Genomic DNA, 11,191 nt, shown 5'->3' on the forward strand with positions numbered 1-11,191 from the left:
CGACACAATTATTTTTTACTGTTGGGAAGTATTTTTAACTGTCAGGTTGCCCTCCATGGTGTGGGAGCACGCAACGACAGTGGTTACATTGGGTTAGATAGGGCAGCAATCAGTCGTGAAATTAAGTTGCTTTAACTAATTGTTGAGCTGTGTAAGCATTCACTTGAGCACGAACAACTGCTACAATTCCGCACTGCACTGATAATGACCTGACACAGCCGGCCGCGGTGGTCTCGTGGTTCTAGGCGCGCAGTCCGGAACCGCGCGACTGCTACGGTTGCAGGTTCGAATCCTGCCTCGGGCTTGGATGTGTGTGATGTCCTTAGGTTAGTTAGGTTTAAGTAGTTCTAAGTTCTAGGGGACTGATGACCACAGTAGTAAAGTTCCATAGTGCTCAGAGCCATTTGAACCATTTTTGACCTGACACAGGTCGAAATTTGATCTGCGTTGTGACTATAAATGTCATATTAAAGCAACCTAATTCCACGACTGATTGCCGCTCTATCTAACCCATTTTTAACCGTGTTACGCTGAATGTCAATGAATGCTACATAATTATTTTTTGTTGTTGGGAGGTTTCATGCTTTTTAAGATTTCTAGTTTCGAGACCTTCAGCCGTGAAAGAACTGGATTTTGAAACTCGTAGTTGTAAAGGTACGCCCATCTGCCGTTTTGGTTTAAAGGTGTTATAAATTACAATTTTGAAGTGAAATTGACCGACACCTTATTTGGTCCTTTCCACAATCGTAATCACCTGTTCTGCCCAGCGGGTTTAGCTGGCAGGTTACTGAAGTTAATAAATCAATCAAGAATGCTATGAGAGTATTCTTGGTAGAAGGAGCAGATAAGCAGTTGCTAGCATATCCCACTTAGATAATGAATGGAGATCATTTTGTTCCAGTATGACGGACGAAGAGACAGCGGCCTTGCCCCACTGGTAACACCGATTCCAGTCGAATTACCGAAGTTAGGCCGTGTCGGGCTTGGTTATCGCTTGGATGGGTCACCGTCCGGTTCTGCCGAGTGCTGTTGGGAAGTGGGGTCCACTCATCTACATCTACATCTACATCCATACTCCGCAAGCCACCTGACAGTGTGTGGCGGAGGTCCTTGTGAGGTCTATTGCGGAGCTACTTGTCTGAGAAGTAGCGACAGCGGCCACGACCCTTAACATAGACAAATGTAATGTATTGCGAATACTTAGAAACAAGGATCCTTTATTGTATGATTATATGGTAGCGGAACAAACACTGGTAGCAGTTACTTCTGTAAAATATCTGGGAGTATGCGTGCGGAACGATTTGAAGTGGAATGATCATATAAAATTAATTGTTGGTAAGGCGGGTGCCAGGTTGAGCTTCATTGGGAGAGTCCTTAGAAAACGTAGTCCATCAACAAAGGAGGTGGCTTACAAAACACTCGTTCAACCTGTACTTGAGTATTGCTCATCAGTGTGGGATACGTACCAGATCGGGTTGACGGAGGACATAGAGAAGATCCAAAGAAAAGCGGCACGTTTCGTCATAGGGTTATTTGGAAACCGTGATAGCGTTACGGAGATGTTTAGCAAACTCAAGTGGCAGATCCTGCAAGAGAGGCGCTCTGCATCGGGGTGTAGCTCGCTGTCCAGGTTTCGGGAGGGTGCGTTTCTGGATGAGGTATCGAATATATTGCTTTCCCCTACTTATACCTCCCGAGGAGATCACGAATGTAAAATTAGAGAGATTCGAGCGCGCGCGGAGGCTTTCCGGCAGTCGTTCTTCCCGCGAACGATACGCGACTGCAACAGGAAAGGGAGGTTATGACAGTGGCACGTAAAGTGCCCTCCGCCACGCACCGTTGGGTGGCTTGCGGAGTATAAATGTAGATTTAGATGTAGAAAACTGCTACACCCAGGAGTGCGTTGTGCTGACTACATGATCCACCCTATCCGCATCCGGTGACGCCTAAGGGCTGAGGATGACACGGCGGCCGGTCGGTGCCATTGGGCCTTCCAGAACTGTTAAGACTGTATGTGTTTGCTTTATGACGGACGTAGAGGGATTACGGGCCAAGTTTATGATTATAAATCGCGCTCTGGATAAGTACGTGCTGAGAAAGAGGATTCGAACGGAAAAGACTCGCCGAGCTTTTACAATAAATTTGGTAAACTGTTGAAGAAGCAATGACTGTTGCAGTTGTGATTCAGAAGAGAACGCCCAAATGACGAAAAGCAAAATTTAGTAGAGATCCGTGCCTCTGTAGAAAGATTGTGGCACGAAGCATGGAACTATCACCTCCGCGCCTTAGCAAAAGGATCTTGTCGGGAGCCCGATAGAGTCTGGTTCTACGTACAGTCACTAAATAGGTCTAAGGCTTCGATCCAGTCACTCGATGACAAGTCGTGTGGGGCAGTAGAAGATAGCAAAAGTAAAGCCAAAGTTTTGCGTTAAACACGGAGGAGGGTCACACAAACATACCGTCCACTGTCGCTCACACTCCCGTATGGATGACACAGTAACAGCCATTCCTGGCGTAGAGAAACAACTGAAGGAGTTGAAAACTCGTAAGTCGCCAGGTCCTGATGGATTCCCAGTTCGGTTTTACAGTGAGTACTCTGCGGCATTCGTGCCTTGCTTAATTTGCATTTATCGCGAATCTCTAGGCCAACGTAAAGTTCCAAGTGACTGGAAAAATCAGCAGGTGAGTCCTGTATATAAGAAAAGCAAAAGAACGGGACCACAAAATTTCGGTCCAATATAACATCGGTTTGCTGCAGTTCTAGAACATATTCACAGTTGGAATATACGAAATTTCGTTCCACAAATCAGCATGGTTTTAGAAAGCATCACTAGTACGAAACTCGGCTTGCCCCTTTCTCACATGATATGCTGTGAACCATGGATGAAGGGCAACAGGCAGACCCATATACAAACATCAAAAAAAGTTTTGCATCACCCCAGTTCCCAGAACTTCTGAAGATACATGTTGACTGTGGATATTGTATCAGAGACTCAGCCCCTTTGACTGTTCAGAGATGTCACTAAACACGCCCAAAGTCGTAAACAACCATGCATGAGCAGTGCCTATTAGACGGAGGGGGTCTGACAGCCGATCAGTTCCAGTCATTCCACCAGGAAGGAGGTACACGGCTCGTGTTGTCTGTAGTTCAACCGTGCCTAGACGGTCAATACCGCGGTTCGATCGCGTCCGCATTGTTACTTTGTGCCAGGAACGGCCCTTAACAAGGGAAGTGTCCAGGCGTCTCGGAGTGAACCAAAGCGATGTTGTTCGGACATGGGGAGATACAGAGAGGCAGGAAATGTCGGTGACATGCCTCGCTCAGGCCGTACAAGGGCTACTACTGCAGTGGATGGCCGCTACCCACGGATTATGGTTCGGAGGAACCCTGAAAGCAACGCCACCGTCTTGGATAATGCTCTTCGTGCAGCCACGAGACGTTGTGTTACGACTCAAACTGTGAGCAAATAGGCTGCATGATGCGCAACTTCACTCCCGACGTCCATGGTGATGTCCATCTTTGCAACCACGACACCCTGCAGCTCGGTACAGCTGGGCCCAAGAACATGCCGAATGGACCGCTCAGGATTAGCATCTCGTTCTCTTTACCGATTAGTGTCGCATATGTCTTCAACCAGACAACCGTCGGAGATGTGTTTGGAGGCAACCCAGTCAGGCTGAACGCCTTAGACATACTGTCCAGCGAGTGCAGCAAGGTGGAGGTTCCCTGCTCTTTTGGGGTGGCATTATGTGGGGCCGACGTAAGCCGCTGGTGGTCACGGAAGGCGCCGTAACGGCTGTACGATACGTGAGTGACATCCTCCGACCGATAGTGCAATCATATCAGCAGCATATTGGCGATGCATTCGTCTTCGTGGATACAATTCGAGCCTCCATCATGCACATCTTGTGAATCACTTCCTTCAGGATAACGACATCGCTCTTCTAGAGTGGCCAGCATGTTCTCCAGATATGAACCCGATCGAACATGCCTGGGATAGACTGAAAAGGGCTGTTTATGGATGACGTAACGCACCAACCACTCTGAGGGATCTACGCCGAATCGCTGTTGAGGAGTGGGACAATCAAAACCAACAGTGCCTTGCTGAACTTGTTGATAGTATGCCATGACGAGTACAGGCAGGCATCCATGCAAGAGGACGTGCTACTGGGTATTAGAGGCACCGATGTGTACAGCAATCTGGACCACCACCTCTGAAGGTCTCGCTGTATGGTGGTACGACATGCATTGTGTGGTTTTCATGAGCAATAAAAATGGCGGAAATGATGTTTATGTTGATCTCTATTCCAGTTTTTTGTACAGGTTCCGAAACTCTCGGAACTGAAGTGATGCAAAACTTTTTGTGATGTGTGTATTTTGGAGGAGCGTTTGACACAGTAACCCTCTGCAGATTGTTAACGAAAGTACGAGCGTATGAAATAAGTTCACAGATATGTAAAATGTTCGAAGACTTCTTATGTAACACATAGCAGTATGTTGTCCTCGATGATGAGTGTTCATCAGAGACAAGGGTATTCTCAGAACTGCGTCAGGGAAGTGTCGTAAGGCCGCCGTTGTTTTCTGTATACATAACTGATTTGGCGGACAGGGTGGGTAGGCAATCTGCGGTTGTTTGCTGATGATGCCGTGGTGTACGGTGAAGTGTCGAAGTTGAGTGACTGTAGGAGGATGCAAGATGACTGAGACAAAATTTCCAGTCGGTGTCATGAATGGTAGCTAGCGTAAATATGGAAAAGTGGAAGTTAATGCGGGTGGGTGGGAAGGACAAACCTGTAATGTTCGGATACAGTGTTGCTAGTGTCTTGCTTGTCACAGACAAGTCGTTTAAGTATCTGGGCGTGACGTTGCAAAGCAGTATGCGGTCGAACGAGCATGTGAGAACTATGGCAGGGGAGGTGAATGGTCGACTTCGGTTTATTAGGAGAATTCTAGGAAAGTGTGGTTTATCTGTAAAGGAGACCGCATATAGGAGTCTAGTGCGACCTGTTCTTGAGTACTGCTCGAGTGTTTGGGATCCGTACGAGATCGGATTAAAGGAAAATATCGAAGAAATTTAGAGCTGGGCTGCTGGATTTGTTACCGGTAGTTTTTAACAACAAGCAAGTGTTACAGAGATGCTTCGGGAACTCAAATGGGAATCTCTCGAGGGACGACGACGTTCTTTTCGAGGAACAGTGTTGCGAAAATTTACAGAACCGGCATTGGACCGTATGATTCTACTGGCGCCAACGTACGTTGCGCGTAGGGACCACAGAGTTAAGGTTAGAGAAATTAGAGCTGATTCGGAGGCATACAGACAGTTGTTTTTCCCTTGCTCTGTTTGCGGGTGGAGTAGGGTACCCTCCGCCACGCACCGCATATTTTAGTTTCATGTCACTTAATGCATGTACCTAGATGGTTTCTATGAAATAGATACTTAAATTTGCCTGCCACCATCTTTGACCATTTCCTCTTCATTACTATGTTGTCTCCCGATACTCATCGTATTCTGCTTCTGATATTCTTACTATTTGTCACACTGATTCAGCAGTACTTGCTTTGAAAGAGCAGGATACTTCGAATAAAAAGTAGTTTTTAACTATAGCCACATAAAAGCAGAGAAATAGTTACTTAAACACACAAACTGTAAGTACAAGTGAACAGAGACCATGTGTCAACACGCAGCACTTTCTCACAGGTCTACGTCCAGCCCAAGTGTTGTTTGTTCTCACTCTGGTACCTCAGCATTTTACAGGTTATAACTTACTGTATAACGTAGGTGATTGGCAAATTGCTGTTATAGTTGCAGTACACACAAATTGTAGTTTATTTCTGTTTGATGATGATAGCATATCTAAATATGATCTCAACAACAACTATGGGTGAGACAATCATACTGGCATGACACGAAGACAGCTGAGACTTGAGTTGTATGTGCAGAAAGAAATTTTAAGAAAAATATTACTGGAACAAGAATGGTGCACTCAGTTCAGTTACAGTGTGAAATCTTCCTCATTGCAATTCTGACAGAAGTTGTATTGAAGCACATTTGCTGAGTATGCATGTACACTACTGGCCATTAAAATAGCTACACCAAGAAGAAATGCAGACGATAAACGGGTATTCATTGGGCAAATATATTATACTAGAACTGACATGTGACGGAATTTAAATATATTATACTAGAACTGACATGTAATTACATTTTCACGCAATCTGGGTGCACAGATCCTGAGAAAGCAATACCCAGAACTACCACCTCTCGCGGTAATAACGGCCTTGGTACGCCTGGGGATTGAGTCAAACACAGCTCGGATGGCGTGTACAGGTACAGCTACCCACGCAGCTTCAACACGATACCACAGTTCATCAAGAGTAGTGACTGGCGTATTGTGACGAGCCAGTTGTTCGGCCACCATTGACAAGACGTTTTCAATTGGTGAGAGATCTGTAGAATGTGCTGGCCAGGGCAGCAGTCGAACATTTTCTGTATTCAGAAAGGCCCGTACAGGAACTGCAACATGCGGTCGTGCATTATCCTGCTGAAATGTAGGGTTTCGCAGCGATCGAATGAAGGGTAGAGCCACGGGTCGTAACACATCTGATATCTAACGTCCACTATTCAAAGTGCCGTCAGTGTGAACAAGAGGTGACCGAGACGTGTAACCAATGGCACCCCATACCATCACGCCGGGTGATACGCCAGTATGGCGATGACGAATGCACGCTTAGAATGTGCGTTCAGCGGGATGTCGCCAAACACGGCTGCGACAATCACGATGCTGTAAAAAGAACCCGGATTCATCCGAAAATATGACGTTTTGCCATTCGTGCACCCAGGTTCGTCGTTGAGTACACCATCGCACGCGCTCCTGTCTGTGATGCAGCGTCAAGGGTGACTGCAGCCGTGGTCTCGGAGTTGATAAGCCATGCTGCTGCAAACTTCGTCGAACTTTTCGTGCAGATGGTTGTTGTCTTGTAAACGTCCCCATCTGTTGACTCAGGGATCGAGACGTGGCTGCACGATCCGTTACAGCCATATGGATAAGATGCCTGTCATCTCGACTGCTAGTGATATGAGGCCGTTGGGATCTAGCACGGTGTTCCGTATTACCCTCCTGAACCCACCGACTCTATATTCTGCTAACAGTCATTGGATCTCGACCGACACGAGCAGCAATGTCGCGATGCGATAAACCGCAATCGCTATAGGCTACAAACCGACCTTTATAAAAGTCGGAAACGTGATGGTACGCATTTCTCCTCTTTACACGAGGCATCACAACAACATTTCACCAGGCAACGCCGGCCAACTGCTGTTAGTATATGAGAAATCGGTTGGAAACTTCCCTGATGACAGCACGTTGTAGGTGTCGCCACCGGCGCCAACCTTGTGTGAATGCTCTGAAAAAGCTAATCATTTGCATATCACAGCATCTTCTTCCTGTCGGTTAAATTTCCCGTCTGTAGCACGTCATCTTCATGGTGTAGCAATTTTAATGGCCAGTAGTGTGAATGTAGATCGAGCTGGCTGCAGATTAGACTTTTGGCCTCATTTTTTAGTTGGTTGAAAGCATCTTTTGAGCCAATAGGAAATGATTGTTTTGAAATCTGTACGACGGGTGTTACCCCTTAATGGCCAAACAGATTTCGTATTCCCACGACACGACTTGGCCGGTCGTCGAAAACTCGGAAAGTGTGCGCCATTACTCCGTCACTCCGTGGAGACCTGACAGGTGGCGCTGCTGAAGGCGCCGTACTTGGGGCCTGGCGCGCACATGATGGCTCTCCATTTAACGGCCGGCGTGTGTACCGGGCAGAGCCTCGCCGGCTCATCACAAACACCGCCTGATTAACTTCCGGCGCGCCGGGTCAACACAGCCTCCAGCTGTGCCACCCATATGCCGCCGTTGCACTCGTCTCAACACCTGATCGCGGAGCACAAAGGCTACTGACTTATCATTCCCAATCCTCCAACCAAAGGCATTTGACTGTGTAAATCACAATATCCTTCTAAGTAAATTAGAATATTATAGTGCAACAGGAAATGCTGCAAAATGGTTCAACTCTTATATCTCTGGCAGGAAACAAAGGGTGTTATTAAGAAAGAAACATGTATCAAGCTATCAGTCATCATCCAACTGGGAACTAATTACATGTGGGGTCCCACAAGGTTCCATTTTGGGGCCCTTCCTTTTTCTTGTGTATATCAATGGCCTTTCATCAGTAACATTACCAGATGCCAAGTTCGTTTTGATTGCTGATGATACAAACATTGCAATAAATAGCAAATCAAGTGTAGTCTTAGAAAGATCAGCTAATAAAATATTTGTGGACATTAATCACTGGTTCCTAGCCAATTCTTTGTCACTTGAAAACACACACAGCAAGCAGTTCAGAATTTGTAAGGGGTGTCCCACTAGCATATGTCTTACATACGATGACAAGAAGATAGAAGAAGTGGATAGTGTTAAATTCTTGCGATTACAGCTTGATGATAAATTCCTCTGGGAGGAGCACATAACTGCTGAAGCGTCTTAACAAATCTCTGTTTGCAATGCGAATTGTGTCAGACATAGAGGATATAAAAATTAAAAAGCTGGCATACTATGCTTACTTTCATTCCATAATGTCATATAGGATTATTTTTTGGGGTAATTCATCAAGCCAAGCTAAAGTTTTCTGGGCACAAAAACGTGCAGTAAGCGTTATATGTGGTGTGAACTCAAGAACATCCTGCAGAAGCCTGTTTAGGGAACTAGGGATACTAACTACTGCTTCCCAATATATTTATTCCTTAATGAAATTTGTCATTAAAAATATGTCACTTTTTCAAACCAACAGCTCAGTTCATGGAATAAATACTAGAAATAAGAATAATCTTCACAAGGATTTAAAGTCACTTAGTCTTGGACGAAAAGGTGTGCATTATTCAGGAACACACATTTTCAATAACTTGCCAGCAGTCATAAAGAGCTTAACAACGAATGAAATTCAGTTTAAGAGAAGCCTAAAGGATTTATTGGTGGCTAACTGTTTTCTACTCCATTGATGAATTTCTCAGTAAAACCAACTGATTTGTATACACAATTTCAGTGCAGTAATGTGTTCATTGCAAATGTGTGTGTGTGTGTGTGTGTGTAAGTAAAATATACCTTCTGCACCATTTCAGTGCAGTAATGTGTTCATTGTAAATAAGTATTATAGTAGTTGTACTACATGTTATTTCGTTATAAATAAATAAATAAACTTTTTTATTTTAAATTCAGTGCATTAGTGTTTGTAAAATGACTCTTTCATATAGTGTTCATTAAAAAATGACGCTCATTCCACTTGGAACCTGTGGAATGGTACTTTAGCTTATTTGTTTTAGTTCTAAATATTTGTCATGTATTGTTGTTTTTCTGACATGTTCCACATGCTGGAGGATCTCCTCACTACGGATCAATTAAAATGAAAGTAAGCCCGCATCTCGTGGTCGTGCGGTAGCGTTCTCGCTTCTCGCTTCCCGCGCCCGGGTTCCCGCGTTCGATTCCGGGCGGGGTCAGGGATTTTCTCTGCCTCGTGATGGCTGGGTGCTGTGTGTTGTCCTTAGGTTAGTTAGGTTTAAGTAGTTCTAAGATCTAGGGGACTGATGACCATAGATGTTAAGTCCCATAGTGCTCAGAGCCATTTGAACCATTTTTTGAATGAAGGTAAATCTAATCTAATCTAATCTAATCTAATCTAATCTAATCTAATCAAGCCGTAATACACTGTTGTTGCTGTGATCTTCAGGCGGCAGACTGGTTTGATTCCTCTTTCCGCCCTACTCTGTCCTAAGCGAAAGCTTAAAACGTGTACATCCATTACTACCTTTATTCGTAGTTAAGGTGACCATATTTTCTTCGGACAAAAGTGGGACTTTCATACATTTTCTTGGCCAAAAAGTGGGACAATTTTTATTTCTCGTTAAATATCACTTTTAATGCTAACATTTCTTCTCCCTCTGCAAATATAGCCTTCACTAATATTTATTTATGTGTATGTGTGTGTGTGTGTGTGTGTGTGTGTGTGTGTGTGTGTGTGTGTGTACACAAAACCAAACAAAGAATGGAAAGAAGCTTCCTGGCAGATTAAAACTGTGTTGCGGACCGAGACTCGAACTCGGGACCTTTGCCTTTTGCGGGCAACTGCTCTACCAACTGAGCTACCCAAGCACGACTGACGCCCCGTCGTCACAGCTTTACTTCTGCCAATACCTCGTCTCCTACCCTGCAAACTTTACAGAAGCTCTCCTACGAACCCTGCAGAAGTAGCAGTCCTGAAAGAAAGGATATTGCGGAGACTTTTCTTAGCCACAGCCTGTGGGATGTTTCCAGAATGAGATTTTCACTATGCAGCGGAGTGTGCGCTGATATGAAACTTCCTGGCAGAGTAAAACTCGGGACCTTCATCATATCAGCGCACACTCCGCTGCAGAGTGAAAATGTGATTCTGGAAACATCCCCCAGGCCGTGGCTAAGCCATGTCTCCGCAATATCCTTTCTTTCCGGAATGCTAGTTCTGCGGGGATCGCAGGAGAGCGTTTGTTAAGTTTGGAAGGTAGGAGTCGAGATAAGTAAAGCTGTGAGGACGGGTCGTGAGTTGTGCTTGGGTAGCTCAGTTGGTAGAGCGCTTGCCCGCGAAAGGGAAATGTCCCGAGTTCGAGTCTCGGTCCGGCACACAGTTTTAATCTGCCAGGAAGTTTCATATCAGCGCACACTCGGCTGCAGAGTGAAAATCTCATTCTGGAAAGACTGGAAAGAAGTACATTTCAAATTTTCAGAAATTTACTTATTAAGAAATGTACATTTATAACACAGAATGTTGAAATACATCCAGTAACAACCACTACAAAAAGGTTCTTAGGGAACACAAGGAATTTATGGTTTTGAGGATTCCACACAGCAATCATATTTCTTCGAAGATGAAATTTCATTCAGCAACTCAGGTTTGCCTAATGGGTGTGAATAGTAGTCAATGCATCTGTATTTACTGAAGTTTAAACAGGTCAGTAAAATACACTTAACACTCCTCACCGTAAATCTATTCCTCTCATCTGTCCACTGTGATGATAGTAAACTGAAAGCTCTTTCAACATTTGCATTCTGGGCAGGGAGTGAAAAGAAGTACTGCGCTATATTAAGCGATTCTCTGAACTGTTCATTA

General features: G+C 44.9%; 1 non-coding gene across 1 annotated transcript; it reads right to left on the reverse strand.

Annotated features, from left to right (window-relative positions):
- Window positions 1-10,125: 10,125 nt before the first annotated feature.
- On the reverse strand, window positions 10,126-10,200 carry Trnal-caa (transfer RNA leucine (anticodon CAA)). The gene has a single exon. It is a non-coding gene; the product is annotated as a tRNA-Leu (tRNA).
- Window positions 10,201-11,191: the final 991 nt, after the last annotated feature.

The sequence above is a fragment of the Schistocerca gregaria genome, chromosome 10 (assembly GCF_023897955.1).
Source record: "Schistocerca gregaria isolate iqSchGreg1 chromosome 10, iqSchGreg1.2, whole genome shotgun sequence".
Lineage (NCBI taxonomy): Eukaryota > Metazoa > Arthropoda > Insecta > Orthoptera > Acrididae > Schistocerca > Schistocerca gregaria.